The sequence below is a fragment of the Meles meles genome, chromosome 12 (genome assembly GCF_922984935.1).
Source record: "Meles meles chromosome 12, mMelMel3.1 paternal haplotype, whole genome shotgun sequence".
NCBI lineage: Eukaryota > Metazoa > Chordata > Mammalia > Carnivora > Mustelidae > Meles > Meles meles.
This window is the reverse complement of record NC_060077.1, coordinates 62,584,232-62,604,699: the sequence shown is the minus strand read 5'-3', so window position 1 is coordinate 62,604,699 and position 20,468 is coordinate 62,584,232.

Here is a 20,468-nt window from a genome sequence, read left to right as displayed (position 1 = left end):
AGTGAGAAGGGTAGATTATTATATTGCATTATTAATATGCAATGGATATGCATTTATTCATGTATGGTTGGCTCTACCTTTTCAACATTAAATTACTTTCTACCTTATGAAAACTTAGTTCCAAATGCTTTTCTGAAGTGCAAATTGTCCAGGGAGAAAAGATGGTTCCGTTAGGTTGGTATTTGAGACCAGCCCTAGGAAAAATAGCAAAGCAGATGAAGATTTTTCTTGGTATCTTTCTATCCTAAATTAAAAAGAAAAGAACAAAAAAGAAAGAAAACTCACTTCGCTGAGGGATCAGGGACTTCATTTTATTTCAGTTGTTCATTATTCCTATGGTACCCAATATGCACCCCAACTATTACACATGCACCCTATGCTTCATTTTGGGGTAAGGATGGGATAGGCATATGCCGCAGTAACAAATGACTCCAGATCTCCGTGACTTAGCACATAACGATTTATTTCTTGCTCATGCAAATCTGACATAAGCCCAACAGCTCCACAAGGCAGCTATCTTCCAAGTGGTAACTTAGCAACCCAGGCCGCTTCCATCTTTTTTTTCTGCCAACCCAACACACAGTGCCCACAGTCACACCAAAGGGGAAGAGAGCTGCAGGGTTGCCTACCAACAATTAAATTCTTTTGCCTGGAAGGGAGATTTATTACTTTTCACTCACAGTCCCTTATCTAGAACCAGTCACCTGGCTGCATCTAATCGTAAGGAGACAAGGAAGTGTCAGAGAATTCACAAATATTTGGTAAGAACTAACTACCCATGCCTCACTCTTGAGCTCTAGCCCCTGCTAACAAAGAGCTGTGCGGAAAGAAACACTGAAACAAATCCTATAAATCAAATGAAAACATGAATCAAATTGAAACTTCACTTACTCAAAGTCAGACTTACAGAGCCTCCATTGTCTGAAACACTGAGGGGTGTTCTTGTGGAGGGAAGAGAAGCACCAAAGTGGTTTCTAGTGTGCCACTTTCTCCTGCATAATACTGGCTGAAGCAAGGCACTTTACTTGGCCCAAATGCATAGGGGTCACAGAAGGCAGTCCTTCTCTTTTTGGGAAGGAGAAGTAGAGCGTTTGAGAACAGCTCTAAGACTATACTGCCATACCCTGTGATGGCGAGGGGAAGGATGAAATGTCTGCAGGGTTAGTGCAGGGTTTCTAGAGAAAATAACTGATGGACCATGGGTGTTAGTTTTCTATATGTTGGCAGTGTGGTGTCTTAGAAAGCACTGTGAGTTAGGTATATTCTACTTCTGCTAACAACACCCAAGTCACTTATCTTCTTTCCAGGTAAGTCATTTAATCTCTGGGTCTCATTTTCCTTTCTTATTAAAAGACAGAACAAACCTAGATGACGACTAAAGATCTTGTCATTTTTAAAATTCTGAAATTCCATGGTTTTGTATTTTCTTACCATTTAGTTATCAATTTAGCTTTTCTTTTCCTTCCTTCCCTGCTTTCCTTTCTCCCTCCCTTCCTTCCTTTCTTCCCCACCTCTTTTTATTCTAAAAACACATCCTGAGGGGCAGCTGGGTGGCTCAGGTCATGATCTCAGGGTCCTGGGATTGAGCCCCACATCAAGCTCTCTGCTCAGTGGGGAGCCTGCTTCCCCCTTTCTCTCTGCCTGCTGCTCTGCCTACTTGTAATCTCTCTCACTCTGTCAAATAATTAAATAAAATCTTTAAAAATAAATAAATAAATAAATAAAAACACATCTTGAATCTAATCGTACATTGGCCACTGAGTGAGATACACTGAAAGATTGAAAGCTGTTCAAGTTTCATGATGCTTACTGCTCAAACAAAGGTGGGGGGAGAGGAAATGGCTATGCACATGAACAATCCCAGTGTTACCACACAGAGGACATGCATACCATTCATCAGGGCTTCTGCGAGTAACAAATCTGCACTTAGCCAATCAGGAAAGAATCCACGGTGAAAATGCCAATATTTGAAAACAAGGTGGGGAGACCCCAAAGCAAAGCAAGAGTCTCAATCAGAGGCCAAGATCTGTTTTAGAGGGATGCCAGGCAGTAAGACTGAGAGGCTGGGTGGACTCAGAGTATGGGGAGCCTGAGAATGTTAGTGGAAATGGATTGAGGACTCCCACTAGTTTTATAAAGTAAATACCATGATAAAAGATGGGGAACCACTAACGTAAATATTTAACAAAAGAAAATAATAAAAATGTTAAGAATGGAATGAATATGGGAAAACTGGAGTCATTTAGAGCAGAGATATATTTTAAGGGACTTACAGGCATTACACACTGGCTTGTGTGTGTGTTTGTGTGTGTTTGTGTGTGTAATCCTGTAAGGTGCTATGATGGTTACTCTTCCATGTCAACATGGCTAGGCTATGATGCCCCACCAGTTCACCAAACATTAGTCTAGCTATTGCTGTGAAGGTATTTTGCAGATGTGATTACCATTTACATCAGTTGACTTTAAGCAAAGGTAATGACCCTTGATAAAGTGTGTGGACTTCATCCTATCAGTTGGATGCTTTAATAGTAAAACACTGAGGTTTCCCGAAGAGGAAGGAATTCTGCCTCAACATTATAAAATAGAAATGCTGCTGAGTTTCCAGCCTTTTGGCTGGCCCTACAGACTTTGCTGGTCACCATGATAGCATGAGTTCATTCCTTAATATCTTTCTCTCTCTCTCTTTCTCCTTCACCCTCATGGGTTCTGTTTTTGTTTTTGTTTTTGTTTTCTGGAGAACCTTGACTGAAACAGGTGAGAAAGGAGGAGCAAAGAGGAACTGTTGTATCCATTGCCCTGAGAGCTAATCCAACTGTGTCCTCACAACCTTCCCTAAAACTGACAGATAAGACTTAAATTCTTCTTGGTAAGTGATCAATTCCAGAAACATCATTTCTCACCAGAATCCCCCCTCTTCTGCACAGCACTCTGCTGCAGCAAATATTTACTTTGGTTTTCTTTCTTTGTCTTAAAGTGCTCCTGGAATTTTTCATTATTTCAGTATTTACATACAAAGCCTCCCCCTCCCCAACCCAGTTCTTGAAGACTTGCCAATTGCCTCAGAGAAGAACAGTGGGTCCTGAATGCGAGCTCCGGGACCACCCCTGGAGCTCTCCCCAAGGGAGGCTTACAATGGTGGCGGTGGTGCTGGAGAGGGCTCTCCCTGCTCTTCCTATTGTCTGTCTGCAGTGGCTGCTGAGGCAGTGAGGGCCTCCCTCCTCACAGGAGAGGAACACCCATCTGTCTAGGTGTAGCGCGGAACCACTTCTACTGTTTCCCATGAGTGCCCTCATCTCACTGTGCTCCGCATAAGTGATATGACTGACAACCGAGAAGCTCTCCCAATCCATTTCCACAGACACTTCAATTTGGGCTACAGTATAATCATACCCCAGATCAGATTGAACAGTTTCCTGTCTCTCAAATAGTGAATATTCAGACACAAAAATGATCAATTTAGCATATGTTCTTTGTCTGTGTTTGCCTTTGTTTGCAAACTTCTCAGAGGCAAATGTGTTAAGGAAATTTGTAGGAAAGGGTGCCTAGATCAGGAGATTAGAACCGTCTCCCTTTCTAAAAACAGATTCTTCATTCCACACGTCATACCAAGGCATTAACGAATTAACACATTTTTGTCGTTCAACACCTTAGGCAAGTTATCTCTAGGTGTTTTCTTAGGACCCATGCTGTTTGGAGCTGGTCAGGTTCTGATGCTACCCTGTTGTAAGATCGTAGTGTCTATGTCACCAAGTACCACAGTACTCAGAGCAGAGAGCAGTGTTCCTCTGCTCTGCTGAATTAGTGACAACTTTTGGCGCAATGGAGAATGCTGTTTGGATGGAATGCTAAGAGAAAAGGTTTGAGTGAGGTGTGTCCGGAAACCTTCTTCTTGATTGCCTGCCACAGAAGATTTACTTCCAGATTCCTTATCAGGAGCAAGTTTAATCTCCCTGTTTGTCAAAAAGCAACAATAACAATAATATTTTCTCGGTTAAAAAAAAAAAAAAAACAGGAGAAAAGAAGTCATATTTCTTTATGATTAGTTTATATCTTATTTAGATCCCCATCTAAGGATATGAAAGCCCCAAAGTCTGCAGCAGCCTTTTTAATAAGACAGCCTTATTTTTAAGGCATTCCACAGTACCTAGAGGACAGAGTTAGCATAAAACATCAGTACAAGGGAATAGAGAAGTTTTGGAAAAGTCATCAGAACTGAAGTTGCCCATATGGTAATATGGCTCTTGGCATTGAGGACGTTGACAGTAAAGGCTGTGCCGTGCTGAATCACCAAGTTTGGCTCCGATCTTGTCTAGCATTCCCTCACACCCTCCTCTCCGTCTCCTCAAATCTTGCGTGTCCTCCAGTGGCCTGCTGATGTCTCCTCTGAGCGTTTCAGTGACTAAGCCCTTTATTCATGTAGCAAATATTGTTGCGGGCTTAGTCTTAAATTCTTTTAGAAATCCAGACTGCTTTCCATTCTAGAGTATAGGTGTTTTCTCATTGTTTCTTGTGCGTCTCCATGGTATACGTTCTGCCTGGAGAGAAGGTGTGTTTCTGTGGATCCCTGAAACTTTATGGGGAGGACCATTATCCCTGCCTAGAGTTTTAATCCTGCTCCAGATTCCGGGGCCACTTGTGCTCTGGGAGAAATTAAAAAGAGGAACATTCCCACTGGCCTACAAGGAACCAACACTGTTCCGTCCTCAGCATCTTTCCCAATCAATAATTCACCGAGTATCTACCCTATTCCAGGCAGAAGTATAGAGCTGGAAATACAGAAATTGAAGACATATAGACACATTTCTCATCCAGGAATGTCTAAATGGGCAGACAGATAAGGAAAGGCATAATTTAAGGTACTGTGGGAGGTGCTGGGGTAGCAGAGGGTAGCCTGCAATCTCCATGGCAGCATGAGATTCAGAAATTGAGTCTGCTCAGAAAGTATTAATTTTTTTTTTTTTTTTTTTTTTGCTTCTGAGCCCTAACATAGTTGTGTCTTCATGCTGTCAGACACCACTGAAACTCCCTGACAGTCAAGATCCATACCAACTCTCAGTCTCTTGTTCCTCTTTTTGGCTGCTTCTTGTTTTATCAGTTTGGATCACAAACTTGGTTTTCTATTAGCTAATGTTTCTTGTACTCGATTTAAATTTTCCCAAGTAGAATGACCCTGTGGCTCACTCTCATGTTCCAATGTTCCTGTCAATTTCATGGCACATGCCTGCTAGGTCTTTTAATTTTTTAAAATCCATCACGATTCCAGGGATCATCCTGTTGCTGCATGAGCCTGTAGTATGCCTTGGGCACTGGCATGTATTAAATACAATATTTTTTGATATCTATTATTTTACAAAGTGGAAAGATGACCAGAATTTGAATCCTATGCTGCTTATCTCCTTTTGCAATCCATCTTTATATATTAGAAAAGATGTGTAAAAAAAGAACACTTAAGGCAATCATATATTATTACTAACTGGGATATTAGCCTCCAAACTCAAGTTAAACTTCTATCCTCCTGCACCAGGTAGGCCCTTGAGGACATCATTTGCTTCTTAACTAAACTAAATGTAAGCCTAGGGGGCTACTGAGGGCCCCAGTCCAAAGAAACCCCCATTCCTTTGTTCCATTTGATACCAAAACGGTGAGGGTAGCCTAATGTAAGAGATACCACAGGATTCACTGCAGCTCCGATATCATGATATAAAAGAAAAGAGGAAGAAAACTGTAGGGAAAAAACCAACAATGCACAAAGAATCAGATGAAAGGAGACCACGCTCCTCTCCGATTCTATTCACATCTTCCCATTAAAATATTTACTTGAATATGGTTATTTGGGACCCTTAAAGATTAATTTGTTAATGCATCTCAGATTCTTTCTTCTGCACAAGAAGGCTGTGTGTGTAAGTAGGTTAGGAGGGAGGGATCTGTAGATGGAGGGGAAAGGAAGAGAGAGTAAAGACACACTATGCCCCATCCAAGCCCATACAACATTCCCCTCAAGCTACTCCCATCGTACTGGCAGAGATACTGATGCTTCTCCTGCTTAATGTATCGCCTTGGTTTCTAGAATAAAACAAAGAATCAGGACAACAGTCAGGACAACCTCTAATAACGAACACATTGCAAATACCTAAGATTCCCTACCCTCAAAATGTCCCTTCAATCAAGACCTATTTAAATCATTTACTCATAAGTCAGAAAATACTGCCTTGTGTCCATGATTCCATCTTTTTACTTAGGGAAGGTTGTGAATTATTATAGAAAAGTTCAAACCAAAATAGTTCAAAATATTTAAAAACTTAAAAGAGTAAATCTTAGCTATCTGAACAACATACACAACTGAAGTGTTTTTTTTTTAAGTAATGATTTTAGGGGCACCTGGGCAGCTCAGTGGGTTAAAGCCTCTGCCTTCAGCTTAGATCATGATTCTGGGGTTCTGGGATCCAGCCCCACATTGGGCTCTCTGCTCAGCAGGGAGCCTGCTTCCTCTTCTCTCTCTCCACCTGCCTCTCTGCCTACTTGTGATCTCTGTCTGTCAAATAAATAAATAAAATATTTAAAATAAAATAATGATTTAAACTTTTAAAATATTGTTTGTATTGTATACATTTTGTTGCTTTAATTATATTATAATGGTAATAAATATCTATGTGTAATAAATATGGTAAATGGTAATATGGTAATAAATATCTATAAAATCTCAGCCACCAGCTCATGGGGAAGAATGAGGCTGAAGCCAAAACCACACAGGTCAGAAGATGCACAAATTGGCATGGCCTGGACGTTGAGAGCTTGTACTTAGTCCCCAAACCTGGCTCACTACTTTTTTGGGTAAATTATCCAAGCATGCCTAGTCAGATTTACTTATGTATAAAAAAATGGTAATGATTATAGTATCTAACTCATGGGTTATTATAAAATTAAGGGAAATAATGTACACAAAGTATTTAGAGCACTGCCTGGCACAGAGGCTGTATTTAATAAATATTAGCATTTCCATTGGATTAGCTCTTGAGGAGCTATCAGCCTCCATTCTGATGCTCCAAGATGTGTCATTATCTCAGGCTTGATTTAGGCCGATATCCATATCTGAGGGTGTCCAGCCCTGCCTGCTGGGGCACATAGCAGGAGGTTCCAGGCAGAGGCCATAATGACAATCAGGTGGATGGCAGCACTGTGGTTCCAGATGGTCCTTTGGCAGAGGGTCACATCATGGCTAGAAATAGAGGTGATGGGGTCCAACCCCCAGGGGATGGTAATGAAATTCTGAATAGGAATCCAAAGTGAATACAATGGTTTTTAGGTGAAGGCTGTGGCTTGGTAAACAAACAGATGTCTGAGTTTTACTCCCCATACACCAAGTACTGGGCCATTGGCAACTGAAGACAATCACACTCCCCACTGTGACTTCATGGTGATAATATAACGATCTCAATTTGGGGGAGGGGGCAAGATTGGCTCAAAAAAATGGATTGGGCTAGAACTGCAGTTTAAAATATCTGCAGGTGAGTGATTTGGGGAAAAGCCATTTTAGAACATACAATGGTATTTCAAACATTGCCTCATATCCTTCTCGGTTCAAAAATGTCAAGGTTGAGATACAGAATACTATCCCCAAAGCATGAAATTTGTAAGTGATGGAGCCATGCGTAGAAACTTCCTCTTCTTTTTCAGGACGGTCGACTGCTTCTCCTTTTAGTAGTGGTGTCGCCACAACTACAGTGTTATGTATAGTGAATATTCTAGTTTGAATGTAAAGCAGATGTATTGGACTACTTGTACCTAGCCAATATTGCTGCACAATAGTGCTCCATCAGTAATTATTGATGAATGTATAGATTACTTTAGTATGGTCTAATTACCTCATAAAACTGTGTCCACTTGTGCATGTAATAATTATTGCTTGAAGAGAATGGTGATATTTAAAATTTTTAAATGTAAAGATCGGGTTGTAGTTGCAGGGTAATAGAAACGAAGTATATTTATAATGAAAATACTCTCCAAGACTTTTCTTTAAATTCTTTGATTTAGTCCCTATTTTATGGGTCTAAATGTATAACTTATTCTGTATGTCTCATTGAATTCTGATGACATTATGGGAAAAAAGTCATATATTTACCTTTCTCATTGAGAACGTAATAAATTAAATCCCAAAGTCAGTAAAACAGGTACGAATTTAAGATTGTTTCAGATAAATGAATGTGTGATAGATCCATTGTAGACACTTGTGATGGGCAGGGCTCTTGCTGTCATCTTCCTCTCCTTTAGGTAGAAAGAAATAGATTTTCTATTGACCTCCCAGAATCATGCTGGTGGCACTTTACCTCTATCAAGGGCAGGTAGTTATTGAATCAGGAAGCCAGAGTCAACGCCACTTCTTCCCCATCAACTCTGTTTTGATGTACTTTACCTACCTTACATAATTTAATTTCAAATCAGTTTTGTAAAAAAACATCTGCTGGTGTAGAACCTAAAAACATTTTTTGCTCCAGTGTCATGGAAGCCAGAAAATACAGCCTTAGGTATTTTTTTCTTTTTTTTTCTTTTTCTTTCTTTCTTTCTTTTTTTTTTTTTTTTACTATAATTCTATACTGGAAATTCAGAATTTGCCCTACTTGGAAACAATCGAACTATGAGTGGTATTTTGCCGTCTCGGATGTTGAAAGCTACTGCAGATGTCAAGGGATTACATAGACATTAGGAATGTTTTATCATTATGTTTTATCATTATGTTTTATTTTATGCTCAACAGAACATCCTTTAAAAGTCCATTTTTGTCTTTATCATACATTGGACTAGATAGACTGTGTGTATGTAAAATCTTCATGGAAATTTTCGATGAAAGAAAACCAACTATCACAGTCTTCTTTTGTTACTGAATGTCTCCAACAGCGCCCTAAAAGAATCAGGAATCTGGATGAGACTCATCCACTTCCGAAACCATGTGGATTCTGATTATGTTACCATTACATAATTTACAAACTCAGCTACAGAATCTTGCTTTTGATTATAGTCAAGGAAGTATGGTAAGCTGAAAAGAACATATATATGCCAAGTCCTTTCTTTTCTTTTTTTTTTTTTTTTAAGATTTTATTTATTTATTTGACAGACAGAGATCACAAGTAGGCAGAGAGGCAGGCAGAGAGAGAGGAGGAAGCAGGCTCCCCGCCAAGCAGAGAGCCCGATGCGGGGCTCGATCCCAGGACCCCGGGACCACGACCCGAGCCGAAGGCAGAGGCTTTAACCCACTGAGCCACCCAGGCGCCCCAAGTCCTTTCTTATTTATATTATTTTAGTACTTGAAAATATTTCCATATGTATACTAAAGCCACATGGAAGCTCTTTAGTAATTTTGTTGATCTATCATTTGCAAATTATTCACACAATGTAACACAACACAAATACAATGCAATAAAAAAAAACAGAGCTTTAAAACTTGATGTTAATAAAAATTTAACATCTGTAGCCTGATTAGTCAATTCTTATTTATTGTAGCCACATGGCAAATGCTATGTTTAGATGGATGCCCATATTGTATACAAAATTATTTAAATCAGTGGCTGTCAGATAGGATGTCCAGGGTGTGGAGGCTGGGGGATTGTGCCATCACATAATAATAATAATAATGGGATAACAGTAAAACAAGGTGAGGTCAAGGAAATACAGGTAGTGAAGCTAAAACATGGATGATATGCTAATAACAATAATGGTACTAAACAGGAACAAATCTGGCTCTCTATGTTTTACCAGTGTGAAATGAAAAACCAAACCATGTTACTTAGACGATTCATGTTAGATACAGTAGAGCTGATGGAATCCAGCATCAAAGAGGCTCATCAGCACCACAGTGGTTGATCAGGAAAGATCTAATATGAAAGGAAGAGGTCCCCACACCATCAGCCAAATATGGGATTTCCAAGTTTCCAGATATGGTAGCCATCTGTGTGACTTTTCCATTGGCAGCAAGTAGAAAAGTCCTCAGGCCTTTGGGAGGGTGGATATGAATTAAGATAAATGGAGTCCTTCCTAAAGGCTGGATCTGCCTGGAATGGAAGAAGGAGGGAGGGCAAACAGCAACAGGAGACACAGATCATAACTACTCCTCCACATGCTACCTGCCCTCTCTTTTTTTCTTTGTATTCTTTTTAATACAAATCCAAAAATTCTAATGCAATGTCTATAGGAACACCTTGAGAAAATGCAAAATCTATCTGGGCAATATGCCTTACTTATCTGCCTTTACAGAGACATGGTAAGAAGGAAGAGGAATCTTGATTCAAGTTCTCTAAATGAATATCCCACCGCTTCCCTTTATATATCCTACACCACTGCATCTGGTGTACATACGGAGCTGTAATTTTCCCTTTGCTCACAGGTTCCTGTGTTTCCCACTTATCCGAATCCCACCCAGCCTCCTTGACTCAGCTCACATCTCAGCCATTCTACTCTTCTTATCTAGTTCACATGCTTGAGCTCTACCTCTCTGCCAAATTCTTCGAGCATTTAAAGTCTGCAGCTTACAATTCAGTACTTAATGTATCATCTATTCTTTGTTGTTGTTTCTTATATCTTAATCCTCTTACTCTGCTTAATAAAATTGCAAATGATACAAAGCTGTTTGAGATAGCTAATCACAAAAAATACAAATTACAATAGGCAGGAGTAATGGGTGCAAGACACCATGCTAAAAATTGATAGAAAAAAATGAAGTCACCTTGGCCAATGACAATAGTAGGCCCTGAACTGCCAAGCATGATTAACTCAATTCTGTGCATTTTGGGTCCATTAAAAAAATAATAAAATTATAAAAATCCTGTAGGGAGGAGTGAAAATGGAGTTGCATGTATAGAATAGTAGTAACATACTAAAAGCTGTCTCTGTATAACAAGGAGCTAGCTCTTTCATTTACTCGTTTATTTTTATGCATGCATTAAGCATTTATGATGACCTCAGAGGTCCCTCATATTAAGCTGGAAAAAAAAAAATGAGCTGCCTCTCTCCTCAAGGATCTCACACATTGCTATGCAAACTGAGGACTGGTGTATAGTATGGGGAGCAGAAAATACAGGCAAGTTCAGAATGCCAGGTGAAAGCAAAAGCTCAGTTTTAGTAGTCAACAGGCAAATTAGTGGATAAGGGGTCCATGCAAACTGAGACTGATTCCAGGATACACATTGTTTGAAAAGAAGAAGGGAGAAGGTGATCCCCCAATCTTTATGCAGGCAGACCAGAAGAGGGATGCTGTTAACTTATCAATAACACATATTAAGAAAAGGATTAGGGGATTATGGTGTACTCTGAAAGGGGCCACAGAAAATTTAAAAATAAGCGGAATTGTAACGACAAAAGAACAAAAGAAAGAAAGAGAGAGAGAGAGAAAGGAAGGAAGGAAGGTGACTATACTTAAGACACTTGAAGGAAGTATCTGGGGATACTTCCTAGATATCCCTAGGGAATACCTAGGGAAATAGGGAAAAGGGTTGGACTTGCTCTGAAAACATATGTAGGGCAAAATAGGATGTGGTGGCAGAATGATAAGGAGGTAGATTTTGGCTAAATAATAAGTGGAATGCTCTAACAGTAAACGTTGTCCAAAATGACAACATGCTGCCTTGGGAAGGGAAAGTCCTCAAGTAAATGACCCACTGTCCAGCTGAAATTTCATTGCATCATGTTTAAGCTTCTTTCCATATCAAATAATGATGAAGATTTTGATTATGTTTATTATAATTATTTATTTCCATAGTACTTACTGAGAATTTACTATCTTCTGGGCACCATATTAGGTAACTTATATTTAGCTAGGCTGTTACGTGATTGTTGAAATGGGACAGTGGCATAACTGATGGAGAGATAACAACAGGCCAAGTTAAAGGATATGGGAAAGGCAATTCAAAGCAGGCACATCCTTCCAGAGGACGTACGGGCTTTCTAGGAACCCTAATGTTCCTCATCAGGACACTGAGCTGCAGATGCTACCACTACAGTAACTGAGAAATCGATCAGGAATAAGAAGTTCTGTCACTTTCATGGAACATGTTTTAACTCTATCCCCTACTCCCTGACTGCTGTAGAAGCTCTGTGAGGGTAAATCTGCCCCCAAGGGCAATGGAATGCTCCAAAACAACCGTGGAGTTTGCTACTTGAGAGTGTGTATCAAAGAGCAATTGCCCTAGAGTCCACTGCCTTAAGCTAACCTTTGCTTCAGTCTTGGCGATTTCAGAGGGAGAGAGGTCTGGGAGGTACTGACAGAGGGACAGTCTGAGACTAGATTCCAGCTCCTACAAAATCTCAAATTCTCAAAGGCCTTTTTAAAACCTTTCAAATGCAGATATTTGTGAATCATACCAAATACCAAAAATAGCTAATTTTTCCAGTCTGTTAGGAATCAGATTCTGTATTTACATACATAGAAAAAGTATCATAATTACATATACTTGAACATTTACTTGAAAGAAAACATGTTGATTCGTGACTATTTCTTACATTCCTCCCTATATGTGCTACATGATATAAAAGGCCATGCCTCTTTCTTATTCATTTTTGCCTTGGACTGCGTTGGTACCCAGAGCATTGCAGACTGAGGACAGGTTCCTAGGGTGCGGAAGGGTCAGCAAAATGGAATTACATAGTAACAGAAGAGATGCACAAGGAATCCCAGAAATAGTAAGAGACTGTTAGCCCCCTGTATGAATACAGCCAAACAGATAAGAAACAAGATGACCAACTTTCACTTCTACCACAACACCCCCAGAGAGCAGGAACCTGAAGCTGCCAATGTAAGACCTGATTTCAAACTGATTTTGCAGTATCTACAATGAAAAATTAAAATTAGAGCCATAGCCAAAGTCTCTGTAGCTAAAACAATGACAAAAGGTAATGGAATTGCATCATTAAAGTGCTAAAGTTCACCCTAAAGATATTATAGACAAATCCTAAAGCAAGCTAACAGACTGGAAAAAAGATATTTGAAAACCAAATGGACAATAGAGTGATATCTATTGGGTAGAAGTTTACTACATACACACTGTGGCTGAAAAACAAATATTTGGCCGACTTTGAGTGCAAATATTCTAGAATCAATTTCTTAGGTAGCTGATTAAATCAGAGTTCTTGGCAAAAGTAAATGAGTGTGGCAATTTACTCACTGAGAATTTGAATGGTCAGCTTTAAAAGTTTGACATCATGGTGCAGAAACAATCATCTCTCTGGACCGCCGGTTACTAACAACTTCTCCCGGCACAATGATGCACTGAAAGTAAAGTTTACTTGCAGTGGACATGTGACAGCATCACTAATATATTTATACACACCAGAATGTAAATCAGGGGTCAAAAATCAGTCTCATTTCTAGAAGGACTTTTTCTTGCAAGCTTGGTCACATCTCAAAAATCTCTCAATTTCAGAAATTGAAAACTGTCTCTAAAAATTATTTCAGTGATGTTTAAAATTTTGGCCTCCATAGACTCAAAGGTGGATAAGGGATTATTTTGTTAATGTGTACTTTTAAGGAATGTTATTTTGAAGCTGGATGAGTGAGAAGAAAATTTGTTTGAGCTTTTTTATTCCGCCTCGACCCTTTCTTCTACTCTTTATATTCTTCACTATGTCGAGATCAAAAATAATTTATCATGGATATTGTTGCACACGATTTTGTAGTTTTTCCTCCTCATGACATTTAGAGGTGGCAGAGTTGAAAATCTGCTTTTAATTCATCCTTACAAGATATAAAGTCTTCTCAAATAGGGCTTTTTTCTTGAAAGACTCTTGGCCTAAGTTGAATTAAATAATTAAAAATTAAATATAGCTCTTAATGCTTCTAAAGATTAGCATTGTGATATAATCTAATTTCTATTATCCTGCCTTTTTATTAGCATTTAAATTTTTATAAACATTTGCTGGCTCAAAACGGATATTATGTTCTTGTTAATGTTATCTATCTAATACACTCTCTCTTATTCATAATAACTGCTAATATTATTTAACTATTTGAAAGTTCTTAATAATTTCTGTACACCAAATTAACAGCTTTCAAAATCGACATTAATTATTTCAATAATTTTATTATTGCAATAAATAAATATGCTTATATTACAACTGCCTAAAGAAGCCTAGCCCATGGAGGCTTTCATTCCAAATTGTATGTAGAATGCTTGCCTAAATTTGAAAATGAATATTAATGAACATTCAGACGTTAGCAATCAAGTCAAAGGCCACATCTTATTCATATCCTTGATATTACTGTGCTAATTAGAGATGATCGAAATCTGTGTGACCACATAGCTGTGGACCAAGGTGCCAAAAGGCAGTATTTGGCTACTTTGTCTTTCCAAGGCTGAGGCTGAAACTAAGTATCATATCTTTTTCTGAATACTGAAGCCAAAGTTAAACTTCAGGGCATCCCTACTTAAAAAAGAAATCCTCCATAAAATTAAGAAGAAGAAAAATGGCTTAGTCTATACATAATCCCTAAAGTGGAAATTTGAAACATCGATAAGCCTGTGAAAAGTTCCTTACCCCTGCCACTGATTGGGTCATGAAGATTTAGACAGCAGTGAGCTGCCACATCCACCCAACAGGTTTGAGGAAAAAAAAATAACGGTATTCTCACCAATGTTTGGTGAGAATACATATAAATGAAAAGCCACAAGCAATCTGCTAATACATGGTAAATGTAGAGCTTCATATACTTGCCAATGAACAAACTCATTTTTAGTTTATCACAGAGAAACAGTTAAACATATACACCAGGGGTAATGGGAGAGCCATGTTTTATCCAATAAGGAAATATTATACAGTAATTAAAAAGAGTAAATGGGATCTACTTTTATCGCATATAAAAAGAAAATAAAAGCAAGCTAGAAAATGGCGACTGAAACAATATCTTATTTGTATCATATTTTAAAAGATGCTAAACATGTCTTTCGTGGCTACGGACACAGAGGAAATATACAAAGAAAATGCTTTGGAAGGTTAGAGAACAGTTCTAAGACAGTGATTACCTCTGAGAAGGAAGCCAAATAGCGCTATTCTATTTTACTACTTATAAAATAGGTCTGAAAAATAAAATCTCTGGAAGGAAAAAATAGCACTGCCCTCTTTTTACAGATGGGTAACTAAGGTACAGAGAAATGATATAATTGCCCCAAGATTGCACAAGTAATTTGGGGTAAAGCAGACAGCTGAACTAAATCTATCTATTTCCAGCGCCTATGCTCTTGATTATTATACTACATTGTGCTCAACTGTTAAAAGTTTCAGTAGATACTGAAAACAACAACAACAACAACAACAAAAAACTATTTCCATTAGTCAGCTGGGAAGTGATATGAACCCACTTCTAGCAGACTCAAAACACCTCTACTAATAGTATCCCCATGGTCCCAGAAATTTAACAAGGAAGGATATCCAAATATTTAGCTCAGATGAAGGAAGATACTCTTCAAAGGAATTAACAATTTACTGTGTGCCCTTAAGTCTAAAGATCTTCCGTACAACCCAGTCAACCCTGGGATTTGGTTGCTCTAGTAATCATTGTTCCTGTCCAGCCTGGCCCTTCTCACAACATTTATCTGACTGTATTCAGAGAAAAATCAGGTTAGAAGTTGGGAAGATAGGGGCTCCTGGGTGGCTGAGTTGGCTGAGGATCTGCCCTCAGCCCAGGTCCTGGGATCAAGCCCTGCACAGGGCTCTCCCTCAGTGGAGAGTCTGCTTCTCTCTCTCCCTTGGACCTTCCCCTGTTCATGCTCTCTCTCACTTACTGTCTCTCAGATAAACAAATAAGATTTTGAAAAAAAGAACTTGGGAAAATAGGAAAAAGTATTATAATTTTGTGAGATTTAAAATCTAACAATCAGCATTGAGACCTCACTAATTCAAAGAGATTCGCTAATGTCAATTCAAAACAAGATCAAGAAACAGACTTGTAGTAGGAGGATAATGTTGCCATCTCTGGGAGTCAGGACAGGAGCACATGAGAGAGAAGTGGTCACAATATAATCCATCTTCTTTCTTCTAGCTGACACTATCTTATACGTATGTGTTTGTGGCCCTGTCTGCTATAAACGATGAGTCATTCTTGCAAATAAAACATATTAATAAGTTTACATGCATTCTGTGTATTATACAAATCCTATAACTGATGTTCCAAGAAATAAATTATGGAAGCAAAATAAATCCTTAAATTGGCAATGTTGACAGGTGAGTTTGTGTGGTATTCTTAATGATGCTAGGAGATCCATACGTTATGTTATTAAATACCAACCAAAGATGGTAGCTAGTATTTGAATATTCGCAGTAAGCTACAGTTCTTTGTAAAGCAAACCCAGTGATTTTATCATTAAAAAAGAAAATGAGCTTTGTAGTAGGCAGCATAATGGCCCCCAAAGATGTTTGCTTCCTAACTGTACAAACTGGGAATACGAGACCTTATATAGCAAACTGGATTTAGCAAGATGTGATTAAGTTAAAGATCTTAAGAAGGGGAGATTAACCTGAATTACACAAGTGGGTCCAATTTAATAACAGGAGTCTTCACATAGTAGAAGAGGGAGACAGAAGGTCATAGAGAAAAAGATTTGAAAATGCTGTGCTGTTGGCTTTGAAGATGTGAAAGGGACCACTAGCCAAAGAATGTAGGTGACCTCTCCATGCTGGGAATGGCTGAGGAGAGGATGTTCCCCTGGAGCTTCCATAAAGAATGTAGCCCTGCTGATGCCTTAATTTTAGCTCAGTGACAATTTTGACCCACAAATTTTAAGATAATAAACTTGTGTTGCCTTAAGCCAGTAATTTTGTGGAAATTTATTATAGTAGCAATAGGAAATTAATAGAGAGTTTATACGAAACAAAATGAAGATGCTTCTGAATTCACTCTTAACAGTTTAACCACAAAGTCAATGATAAAAGAAGGGAAATTTTCCATATCTGCAACATTTACCACATGCAAAGACCAAGAATATGGAGCAGGGAATTTTCCACGTTTTCACAATTTTAAGAATAGCTTTTATTTATTTATTTATTTTAAGATTTTATTTATTTATTTGACACAGAGGGAGAGAGAGAGAGAGATCACAAATAGGCAGAGAGGCAGAAGAGGGAGAGGGGGAAGCAGGCTCCTCACCAAGCAGAGAGACTGACTATGAATTTCAATCCCAGGACCCTGAGATCATGACCTGAGCCCAAGGCAGAGGTTTAACCCACTGAGCCACCCAGGTGCCCCAAGAATAGCTTTTAAATATTTGTGGTATGTCTTTCAACGTTTTACCTTTACTTGGTGTAAATAGTTGCTTCATCTATTTATTCCTATTATCAAATGACAATATCAGGTAGATAACATTTAATGTGTTACTAAAATACACACTTTTCATTTTGTATTGGTTCAGAACAATATAAAAGTGGGCATTGGTTATTGTATTTTTCCCTTTTTAGCAAATTCTCTAAAGCTTTATATAACTCTGTCGTAGAAAAATGATTCCTTGTTTATTATTATTGTGGCTCACTAAAATTATTAAATACGTAAATATTTATGAAAATATTGAATATCTTATGATTTCACGAATTCCTGAGGATTCTTGGGAATTTTTATTTACTTTTCTTGTTTCCTTTTTTTTTTTTTTTTTTTTTGAGAGAGAAAGAACACGTCCATGCACCTACATGGAGTGGGTTGGAGGGGCAGAGGGAGAAAGAGCGAGAATCTTAAGCAGGCTTCACACAGCCCAGAGCAGAGATTGCCTGGGGGCTCTATCTCAGGACCCTGTGATCATGACTTGAACCAAAATCAAGAGTCAGATGCTTAACTGACTGAACCACCCAGGTGCCCCCATGCTTCCTGATTCCTCAATATAAATATGTATTTAGAATTTGACAAAACTAGGTAGCAGTGTGCAGGAGTGTGACTCCTCTTAGAGATTACAAAACTAGGAACTCCTTTCTTGAGTCTATACATTCAAGGCTATGTCCTCTAAAAAAATATAGTCTGTCAGACTCATATCATCATCCAGTCAGCCCTGGCAGAAAATAAATTCCAGCACTATAAACAACAAAGATGAATTGCTGGAAAACCATGGTACAGTAATGATTACAATCACATTAACTCCATCACCTCCATAGTATAAGAACAATGGTTGAGGGGCACACAGGTGACTCAGTCAGTGAAGTGTCTGTCTTCAGCTCAGGTCATGATCCCAGGGTCCTGGGATCGAGCCCCAAATCGGGCTCCCTGCTCAGCAGGGAAGCCTGCCTCTCCTCTCCCTCTGCCTGCCTCTCCCTCTGCCTGCCACTCCCCTTGCTTGTGCTCTCCTTCTCTCTCTGTCAAATAAATAAATAAAATCTTTAAAAATAAAAAAAAAATGAAAACAAAGAACAGTTGTTGAAACACTCCACATTTATGGTACAATTTGGTAAAACGGAATAATTGGAATAGATCTGATAGAGCAAACCTAATTGAATAGCTCTATCTCTGGGACAGAATTCATTTTACTATCTACTGAGTCTTTCCATATTCTGAATGGGAAAGCACAGACTTGGAGTGCCTAAGTTACTTTGGCACAAATTCCCCAATTCCTACCTTATTTGATACTCTGAGCCATTCACAAAAGTCATTACCTAATGAGATTTGAACATAGTCTTTGAATTAAATGTTTCTAGGATTAGAATCACTCATTGTATTTCGTTCTAAGAAGTGAACGCAATGTAAACCAAATTGCTGGCAGACTATAAACTTGAAGGAACAACTCTTCATATCATGTTTCTCATTTTTGTGGATATAAAATCAGTGATCATACGCATGGGCAGAGATTTCAGAGATTTCAGGAAAATGACAAACTGTTGAGATGAAACCTCATGGTATGACACCATCCTTTGCCAGAGGATAAGGTGATGCCTTTCGTGTTGCAATGAACTAAATGTTGGGCTTGAGTGTACCTTAGCAGCGGAGGCGAGTACGAGGACCTCTGGGAATGGTTTCATGATAATTCCATCTCAAACACAGAAAATAAACTTCTACTCCAATGTCCTAATTAAGACTTCTGAAATTGAGATAGCAAAGGAAAAAGCAGAATCCATTCTCTTTATTTAGACATTCTGACAGGGCCGTGTAATGGAACATCTGTTGTGTAGTACACTTAAAACAAAATCACAGCCACAACAAAGAAGTTTTTTCTGTAGTACCTGAGGTAGAGCATCCCCTTTTTGGACCCTGACTAGACTGACACCCGAATCGCTCTGCATTCTCCTGGCTGTAATTGATGGGCTTCATCCTTTGTCTTTAAATTTGAAGACCTTCCTTGTTCATACTGCTCACTCCCTCCACTCTCCCTTGGTCTCTTTCTCAATAACAAACAAACAAACAAACAAATATTAAGACAAATAGTATGCCCTTAGAATCATTAAACTTTTGTCATGCAATATTTAAGCTGCAAGAGGCTTTAGTAATTATCTGTTTCAACCATGCTCATTTTTAAACACAGAATATGGTCAAAATACTTTTGGCATTACTGCATATTTTAATCCAGGGTCCTTTCTACTTAACAGTAAATATCATGTTTGCCCCCTACTTTGTCCTTTTTCTTCATTTTGCTATATTTCAGGGTGTCAAAAATCCAAGATGGACTTACATCTGCATTGCTATCACATTTTATTTGAAGCCACAATCAATCTGTAGAGGGAAAACAGAACCAAAAACAACCCTTTGGGTAGATATTTAATTGCACAAGGAATCAACAATATGAGGCTTTTGTGATGTTGTAATGGTTCAGTTTGTTACAAATCATCAAAAATGTGTCAGGAGATATATTTCATGAAGTGTGTTTAATTGCAATAGTAAACTTTTCTGAGGTATTCTATAGAGATTATTTTCAAATTCTTGTATATATTTAGATCACTGTATTCTCTCATGCCAAAGTTCATCCTTTTCCCCCTAAAGTTTATTCTTCCATTAGATAAATGTTTGTGCCCTAGCACCTTTATTCATGGTAACCAGTGCAATGCATTTCTTCTTTATAATATTTGTCAGTCTTGTGATAATACAATTATATGTGTACCTATCTCTTTAGTGTGTCTCTATGTTTCATGTGCACAGAGTCTACTCTGAAACTATTCATTTATTTTTGAATAATTAATGCAATGTGATGGGACTGAATCATAGGCCTATAAGCTAAATTTTTTCCTCAATGGAAAACCCTTTGATCTCCCTTCACAGTCATAGATTCAGGAGATATGTTAGGACTGATTTCAGATTCTACTGCATGAATCTGTTGTGTTAATGGAAGCAAAGATATTCATCACAAATGTATTGAGCACTGATTACTTGCGAGATTTGGGGTTTCAAAGAGTTCTGACTTTTTTTTCAGTTTAGCTATAAATTTGAAGAATGCAACATAAAGCATATTTGAAGAATGCTATGGGTTGAATATTGACCCCTCCCCCCAAAGAAGTATATTGTAATCCTAACCCCCAGTTCCTATAAA